The sequence below is a fragment of the Conger conger genome, chromosome 9, assembly GCF_963514075.1.
Source record: "Conger conger chromosome 9, fConCon1.1, whole genome shotgun sequence".
Classification (NCBI taxonomy): domain Eukaryota; kingdom Metazoa; phylum Chordata; class Actinopteri; order Anguilliformes; family Congridae; genus Conger; species Conger conger.
Window position 1 is genome coordinate 6,907,352 of NC_083768.1, and position 9,875 is coordinate 6,917,226.

The following is a 9,875-nucleotide window of genomic DNA, read 5'->3' on the forward strand; positions in this document are numbered from 1 at the left end:
CTGGAGGGGTGGTCAAATCTGGAATTTAGACCCCCACCGTTGGGGGTTGTTGAGTAGGGAAAATGAGATGATTACCAGGAGAGGACGTGTAGGTTTTCCCTTGGGATACTGAAACTATAGTTTATTAAATTCCATTTGGTATGAAATGTATCTCATCCGATTCCTTGATTTTATCAGATCACATCCATACCAAACAGATTACCCATATGTTTTATTATGTTGCAGTTATCATGAAACTTCCCTCCTGATTATCCATTTTACATGCAATTCCTGTTACCATTACATAAGACTTAATGCAATAATACAAGGATCACATGGGCAATGTTTTCAAGGTGTTACCGGGTCTATTTACTATAATAGCCGTTTTGAATATTTAATCCAAGAGAGCAGTCACCGGTGTAATGACAGCAGTGCCCAAATGAGGGCACTGTGGCATTGTCCGGAGTCTTCCCCCTTGGAAGTGACCAGGTATGGGGTCACAGGGAGGTCACCAATGTTCGGGAGGATTCTTTTCCCATGACCCAACTGGCCTTGGACCACTCATACATCTTAACTCCCCAACAGGTAGTCTAAACAACATTGAAACCCCAGCTCTCAGGCCCCTCACAAATAGCAGCCCTTCCTGACCTTAACCACTATGCTACAGGCCGCCCCATCATATCTATGAATGCTGTAGTTGGGAGTTTTCATGATAACTGCATTATGCTGTAAATATGTCTTTGTGCCTCTCATGGTAATATACCTTTGGGATAAACCTGATTTGGGTGAATGAAAGGAAAGGAGACATCCCAGACTGTTTGGTTTCTTCTCCTTATCTCCGAAATCCAGGCCTTAGTTCTTGACCGTAAAAGTGAGTCACCCATCTATAATTTACACCCAGCCCCACCAGACAGGGGGCTAAAACACATGGCTTCTACAGAGACAGCTTTTGCCCAGTTTCCCCTCGGCTCCTGAATGGTTATGATATCAACGGTAGACTGTTACAAAAACTAGACCATTACACCAGTCGCACTGAACCAATCAGAATAACACCAAACATTACTATATTCTGACCTGGGATTATCATGAAACATCTTTATACCATCTCCAATATTCCTGTTCTGGAATGTGAGAAACGAAGGTGCCTCTAAGAATCTTTCTCTAGCTCTCCCCCACAGACATGAGTGCCAACGGTGGGGGCTAACAATGTATGCTCCAGGAGGGGGAAGTCAGCAAGCTGACCAGCGCATGAGACCAAATGTTACTTATGACTGGCTTACAATTCCTGCCGAAGGCACCCCGTCACAATGTCCTGGCCCCCGGTCCAAGATCACAATCTCCCCCTGCATGAGCCATGATCACAATCACAGACCCCCCAAAAAAATGGTCAGCAGGCCTGACTGGAGTCATTTGAACCATTTGCATGGTCAATAACAAAGGCTTGGATTTTGGTGATAAGGAGAATAAACCAAGCAATCTGGGCTTTTGTCTCCTTTCCTTTAATTCACCCAAATCAGGTTCATCCAAAATCACAAGGTATATTACCATGAGAGGTACAAAAACATATTTACTACATAATACGGTTGTCACGAAAACTCCCAAATACATCTGAGAAAGACTGAGATAAAGGGAAGATGGACTGTGGTTGTATGTAACTACAACATAAGACATACAGTGGGAGCAATCATTATTTGATCCCTTGCTGATTTTGTAGGTTTGCCCACTCACAAAGAATGGAACTGTGTAGAATTTTAATTGTAGGTACATTTTTACATTGAGAGACAGAATATCACAAAATAATCCAAAATAACAACATCATATAAATTTAATACATTTTTTATCGTATTTTTGCATGAATTAAGTATTTGATCCCCTACCAATCAGCAATAATTCTGGCTCCCACAGACCAGTTAGTTTTCCATTAAGAAGCACTCCTAATCTCAACCCCAAACACCTGTGTCAACTTGTTACATCGTTATGTAGCTGTATAAAAGACACCTGTCCACACCCTCGGTCTGGGGCTCCACGCAAGATCTTGCCTCGTGGGATATCAATGATCATGAGAAAGGTCAGGGATCAGCCCAGTACTACACAGGAGGAGCTTGTTAATGACCTGAAGGCAGTTGGGACCACAGTCACGGAGAGAACCATCAGTAACACACTACCGTGAAGGATTAAAATCCTGCTGTGCACGCAAGGTTCCTCTGCTGAAGAAGGCACATGTACAGGCCTGTCTGAAGTGAAGAACACCTGGATGATCCAGAGGAGGCTTGGGAGAAGGTGATGTGGTCAGATGAGACTAAAATAGAGCTATTTGGCATCAACTCGACTCGCCGTGTTTGGAGGAAGAGAAATGCTGAGAACACCATCCCCACTGTGAAGCATGGAGGTGGAAACCTTATGCTTTGGGGGTGTTTCTCAGCTAAGGGGACAGGACGACTTCACCGTATCGAGGGGAGGATGAATGGGGCCATGTACCAGGAAATTTTGGGCGACAACCTCCTTCCCTCAGTGAGAGCACTGAAAATGGGTCGTGGATGGGTCTTCCAACATAACAATGACCCAAAACATATGGCCAGGGCAACAAAGGAGTGGCTCAAAAAGAAGCATATTAAGGTCCTGGAGTGGCCTAGCCAGTCTTCAGACCTAAATCCCATCGAAAATCTGTGGACGGAGCTGAAGCTTCAAGTTGCCAAGCGACAGCCTCGGAACCTTAAGGATTTGGAGAGGATCTGCAAAGAGGAGTGGACCAAAATTCCTCCCAAGATCTGTGCAAACCTGGTGAAAAACTACAACAAACGTCTGACCTCTGTGCTTGCCAACAAAGGTTTCTCCACCAAGTATTAAGTCCTATTGTTCTATGGATCAAATACTTATTTCATGTGAAAATATGATATTAAATTTATAAAATGTATATGTTGTTGTTATTGAGGATTATTTTGTGATATTCTGTCTCTCAATGTTAAAATGTACCTATGATTAAAATTCTACACAGTTCCATTCTTTGTAAGTGGGCAAACCAACAAAATCAGCAAGGGATCAAATAATTATTGCTCCCACTGTACGGATAATCTGTTTGGTATGGATGTGATCCGGTAAAATCAAGGAATCAGTTGAGATACATTTCATACCAAATGGAGTTTAATAAACCATAGTTTCAGTGACTCAAGGGAAAACCTACATGTCCTCATCTGTTTTTTCCCTTCTAACAATATAAGGGTGGGGGTAGTGGGGAGAGCCAGTCGCGACTGAGACTAGTCCTGAGAGGGCGAACCCACAACGCGTATCGCCCCTCAACTCCAAGACCAAAACAGAACAGAAAATAATCCCTACTCCCAAACAACGGGAGGAACAAAAACTAACCCGTAGGCGATTCTTAGAAAAGAAACAGAAATAAAGCCAACAAAAACGGCTGAAGAAAATAAAGCGACCCTTAAAACACAGGGCGAGAATATCAACTGATAACTGTGCTTAAAGGCGAGCACAGAGGACACCAAAAGAAAGTACAATCTAGCACAAAACCGCTAGACAAGAAAATAAAACCACGAGACGCAGCTCGGGATAAAAAGGCAAACCAAAATACAAATACCGAGGACAACGTCCCTCTACCCCGGCTCACACGAGCCCAAACAAAAGAAAACCCTTTTAGGAAGGCGCAGGTAACAAAATACCTTAACCACAAGCCTTCCTTACCTTAAATAGTAGTTAGTGTAACTTGGGTATAACACACACCAGCACAGTACCTGACTCTGAACAACAAGAGTCTACCTTGTGCTTTTACCAGCTGAATGTCAGAGCGAACAGATAACACTCAAGCACTGAAGCCTAGTCAGGACTGGCTTTAAATGCTCTCATGGGAGGTAATTCCCCTGGCGCAAATGAGGAACAGGTGTTCCCAATGATCCTCGGCCCTCTGATGGTCACAATAGGAATGACCTTCCCCATGACAAACAACCCCCAAAGGTGGGGGTCTAAATTCCAGATTTGACCACCCCTAATTCACATTCCGTTAAAGAGACTAATCTAGGTGCTGCTCTTCCTGTTCTTACCTCCCAGTATATGTTCTGCATTTTAAAATAATAAAATTGATGGCGAAAGAAATGTATAAGCTGTCCTCTTATTTTGAAACACTAGATTACTTCAAATTTGTCAAAATTCAGCTGACCAAAAGATTTTGGTGGTCACCGATTATTACTGAAACAAAGAAGCTGACTGAAATGCCAACTGTATCAACTATAATTCATTTAAAAATGTGTTTTAGAATCACAAAAATTTCAACAATGTTCTATGTTTTTTTTTTTTTTTTTGCATTTTATATACTAGGCCTATATACTACCTCTGTCCAGGTGAATTAAAATGCAAAAAGGTGTATATTACAGATAAGTGGCTATAAATAAGTGCGATTTACAAATCTATTTACAGAACAAAGAACACATTTAGGTCACAAGGCCAAGGGACACAGATGTTGCCAAATAAATGAAACAAACAAAACCAAACCAAGCTAGAGCCAAAGATTGGCTGACTGACTTATTAAGCAACAAACAAAAGCCTATCTCACTACTCTAATAAAACATGAATTACATCGTTGGCAACCACCCCTTTCCTAATGTGTCTAATACAGTAATTCCACCCACTTGCAGCCACAATGTACAGAGGCCTCTATCTTTACATTACATTACATTACATTATTGGCATTTGGCAGATGCTCTTATCCAGAGCAATGTACAGTTGATTTGACTAAGCAGGAGACAATCCTCGCCTGGATCAATGCAGGGTTAAGGGCCTTGCTCAACGGCCCAACGGCTGTGCGGATCTTATTGTGGCTACAGAACCACCAACCTTGCGTGTCCCAGTCATTCACCTGAAGCACTACACTACAAGCTGCCTCTATCTTACCTGTCTTACCTGCCCCAGGGCCTGGACTATACACAAACAGCCACACATACACACCAATAGGGGAATTACTTTTTCTGGGTTTCTGTGCACACATACACAAGTTGTAGCTGAATTGGATGGGTGAGATGAGAGTGGCAGCAAACACACAGCTTTTATCTAGCAGAGGAGGGATTTGATTGGTAGGGGTGGGACCAGGATAATGATGATTAACAGGTGGGACAGCGAATGGAATGCCACCTGCAGAGTAAAAAACGGAGGGAAAAACAGAGGGAACGCAAGTCTCAACAACGTGGAACATAAAACAATTTGTCCACCGTGGAAAGTACACTGTGCCTGAGATCAGCACTGTGGGCACCAACAGGACCAATCATTTTCAGTCTGAGAGAGAGATCTGTGTGGCTTCCTCTGTAGAGGTTTAGTGTGTGTGTGTGTGTGTGTGTTGGGGGTTTTGAAATAAGTGTCTGTGCTGTGTGTTAGTATAGTTCCCTTTTTATGCCCACCAGCTTCAAACAGGAAGTGTATGCAGAAGCTACAGGCTGCAGAGATGGTGGTGTGGCTGCCAACCTCTTTCCGTTTACATTTTAGTTTCTGTGCAAAGACATCATGGCAGTATTACAAAGCTGAGAATGACCTTATGGACCTCATATGCAAACTCAGTTAATTGTCACTTTTATTTTCATCAGACAAAGAAAAATTCTATATTTTGTTAGCGTAAGCATTCAAGATGTATAAATTGTATTTTTTAATACATTATGAAAAAGTCTGATTATATATATTGTATGTATTTTTATAGGCCTTATACAAGTACATACGAATCCAAAAACACATTAAAAAGCTCAATCAAGCTCACTGACATAAAAAAAATACTGTAACAGCAAGAAATAAAAAAAAAAACATTGTAAGGAACACCGTTAAGATCAAACAGTAAGATATAAAATATCATATAAAATATGTACTGCACAGCATTGCTAGGACTATTTTATATATTTTAACAAATTTTAGCTTGCAGTTTTGTGGCAGGGTGAGAGTTTACTCATTTATTCAATTTTAATACAAATCTAATGTAATCTAATCTAATCAAACACACACACAGATACCAAACATCAGATTCACCCTCCCTCCTCAGTCCTCATTTCTCTCTGAAAAAAACAACAGAAATAAAGAACTTGAAACAAAGGACTGCATCTGAAATTCATACTAAGCAATACAATCTGCAGCAGTGTGGCTTTTTAGACCTCTTTTAACAAGGTGAGAGTGTGCTGCTCAGTAGTGTGCAGTAGGATGTGTGACCGAGTGTGTGACTGTGTGAGTGTGTGAGTGTGCAACAGAGTGTGTGAGTGTGTGCGTGTGTGACTGAGTGTGTGAGTGTGTAAGTGTGTAACAGAGTGTGTGAGTGTGTAACAGAGTGTGTGAGTGTGCAACAGAGTGTGTGAGTGTGTGCGTGTGTGACTGAGTGTGTGAGTGTGTAAGTGTGTAACAGAGTGTGTGAGTGTGTAACAGAGTGTGTGAGTGTGCAACAGAGTGTGTGAGTGTGCGACAGAGTGTGTGAGTGTGCGACAGAGTGTGTGAGTGTGCGACAGAGTGTGTGAGTGTGCAACAGAGTGTGTGAGTGTGTGGTAGAGTGTGTGAGTGTGTAACAGAGTGTTTGAGTGTGTGACAGAGTGTGTGAGTGTGTGGTAGAGTGTGTGAGTGTGTAACAGAGTGTTTGAGTGTGTGACAGAGTGTTTGAGTGTGTGACAGAGTGTGTGTGGTAGAGTGTGTGAATGTGCAACAGAGTGTGTGAGTGTGTGGTAGAGTGTGTGAGTGTGAGTGTGTAACAGAGTGTGTGAGTGTGTGGTAGAGTGTGTGTGGTAGAGTGTGTGAATGTGCAACAGAGTATGTGAGTTTGTGGTAGAGTGTGTGAGTGTCCAACAGAGTGTGTGAGCGTGTGGTAGAGTGTGTGAGTGTTTGGTAGAGTGTGTGAGTGTGCAACAGAGTGTGTGGGTGTGCGACAGAGAGTGTGAGTGTGGTAGTGTGTGAGTGTGTGGTAGAGTGTGTGAGCGTGCAACAGAGTGTGTGAGCGTGTGGTAGAACGTGTGTGGTAGTGTGTGAGTGTGTGGTAGAGTGTGTGTTAGAGAGTGTGAGTGTGTGGTAGAGTGTGTGAGTGTGTGAGTGTGTGGTAGAGCCTGTGAGTGTTTGGTAGAGTGTGTGTGTGTGTGGTACAGTAGAGCGTGTGAGTGCATGGTAGAGTGTGAGTGTGTGGTAGAGTGTGTGAGTGTGTGGTAGTGTGTGTGTGGTAGTGTGTGAGTGTGTGTGTGTGTGGTACAGTACATATTCATATTGTTATCATATTATCTCAGAAACCACATAATATGACATTTTCATGATAATCTCAGAAATCACATTTATCTACAGAATTAAATTAATTTAAAGTGGCTTTAATCTATGATTTCCTCAGTTTTGGTCTATTCTACACTTTAGTTCCTGGCAACCTCCAGCTCTCTCACACAGCTTTCCCTCTCCTGACTGTCAATGTGGTTTCCACATCTCTGCCCTTGCAACATTAGTTTCCATGGTTTTCCTGCATACATTTACATACAGGGTGCCCACCACAAACTTAAAGTTTTAATGTATAGAAATGAAATTAAACACTGTGAATGATCTCAATTGTGATTGCTAGTTTGCCATATGGTATTTGTTCATAGGGAAAAATCATAGATTGCCACTTTAAATGCATTAGGGTATAATCATTTTTGCACCCTTATAATTGTATATAGTTGGCATTTACATATCACCTTTATCCAAAGCACTGTACAACTGATGCTTCCCATTCACCCATTCATACAACACCAACGGTGAATGGCAAGCATGCCATGCAAGGCACCAACCAGCTCATCGGGAGCAATTGGGGGTTGGATGTCTTGTTCAGGCACACTTCAACACACCCAGGGCGGGATCGAACTGGTAACCCTCCTGCCAGATAACTGCTCATACCTCCTGAGGTAATGTTGCCCCTATGTGTATTTTACACATACCAGTAACTGTAACAGTGTCACATTTCTACCTTGAACTGTGAGCCTGTAGGTAGCAACAGCTTTCTCCTGTCCTCGACCATCTGTTATCGTTGCTGTGTAGATCCCACTGTAATTCTGCGTCACATTCTTCAGTAGCAGAGAGAAGTTTTTATTATCAAATTCCGATATAATACCGTTTTCATATTTGTCTATTAATTGACGTTTCCGATTGTAATCCACTATCTCTTTACTGATATTAACACTCCATGATATGCTGTGAAACTGTAGTTCTTCATGTCTCTTCACATCCAGATGAACAGAGTCTCCCTTAAGCACAAACAAATCCTCTTCAGCTCTGGAAACTAGAAAGAAACAGAAAAATGTTTCACTTTAAAACAAACTGTTCAACACACATTATAACATTAACTGCAAGTATACAGTTACAAGCAATGATTGAAATTCTATACAACAATGTATTATTTCAAATCCAATAGATTTGCAAGCCACTGTTGCACATCAACCATTATTAAATAGAAACAAACTGCCACTGTGCATCTATTTATTTTTGGGAAGAAGTGTAATTCAAGTGTGCAACTCAGATCTATACACATCTATACAAAAGATCATGTTAAATGGATGAACATAATGAAAATATTTACACTTTACTACAGTTTACTTGATTCAAAACAAAAACAGTAGCTTAATACACTCTGTGAGCACTTTATTAGGTATTTATTATATATTTTTTGTTTTTGACTTCTACTGCTGTATCCTATCCACTTAGAGTTATGATGTGTTGTGCATTCAGAGATGCTCTTCTGCATACCACAGTTGTAATGTGTGGTTATTTGCATTACTGTCGCTTTCTGGTCAGCCTTGATGTCTCTCATTAACAAGGTATTTCTGTCTGTTTGCAAACTTTAGAGACTAGTATGGATGAAAATCCCGGGAGATCAGCAGTTTCTAAGATACTCAAACCACCCAGTCTGCCACCAACAGTCATTCCACGGACAAAGTCACTTAGTTCACATTTTTTACCCCATTCTGATGGTTGATGTGAACATTAACTGAAGCTCCTGACCTGTATCTACATGATTGTATGCATTGCACTGCTTCCACACAATTTGCTTATTAGATAATTGCATGAATAAGTAGGTGTTATAAAGTGAAAATGTTCCTAATAAAGTGCTCGGTGAGTGTATATACAGTGTTGTGCAAAATCTTAAGGCCATATAAAGTGGTCATATAATCACAAAGCTCTAGACTACACAGTCCATAATGTACAATGAGTCATATAAAAAGCAATCATTTTACAAAGGACATTTGCATATGAAGTCACATGAAGTCTCGACAGTAATGCCATTCTCAGCTCAAAGAGTGAGTATTCACAGCCTATTTAAATCTCCTGGAGCTGACTGAATTTCAAGCACAGCACAGCACAGCTAATTCCTTCAGGAAGCAAACAGGGCTGGTTGGAATGAGAGATCAGAGAAGAATGTGCTAATGTATCTTTACAAAGTAGAACATGCCTACCAAATACATCTGTCTATATACTAACTACAGTCAAAATGATGGAGGCAAATGTTACTGCACGTGACAAAGGTGATAAAGAGATCTGAACCACACAAAATAAGAGGCAAGTCACCTATTATATGAATACAAATTTCAAATAGAAAAAGTTATTAAACTGTACCTGCAAACAGCAGTGTGGAGACCAACAGGACAAGCATTTTCAGTCCGGGAGAGATCTGTGTGGCTTCCTCTGTGGAGATAGGGCTTTGTGTGTGTGTGTGTGTGTGTGTGTGCGTATATGTGCCTGTGTGTGTGTGTGCGTATGTGTGTGTGTGTGTGCGCGTGTGTGTGTGTGCGCGTGTGTGTGTGTGTGCGTGTGTGTGGCGGGGCCACCAACTTCACACAGGAAGTGTATTGAAGTTACAGCCGACAGAGGTTGTAAAAAATGCTTATAGCACTCACAAAGAAATGTGTACAATTAGGTCCAAATTATTG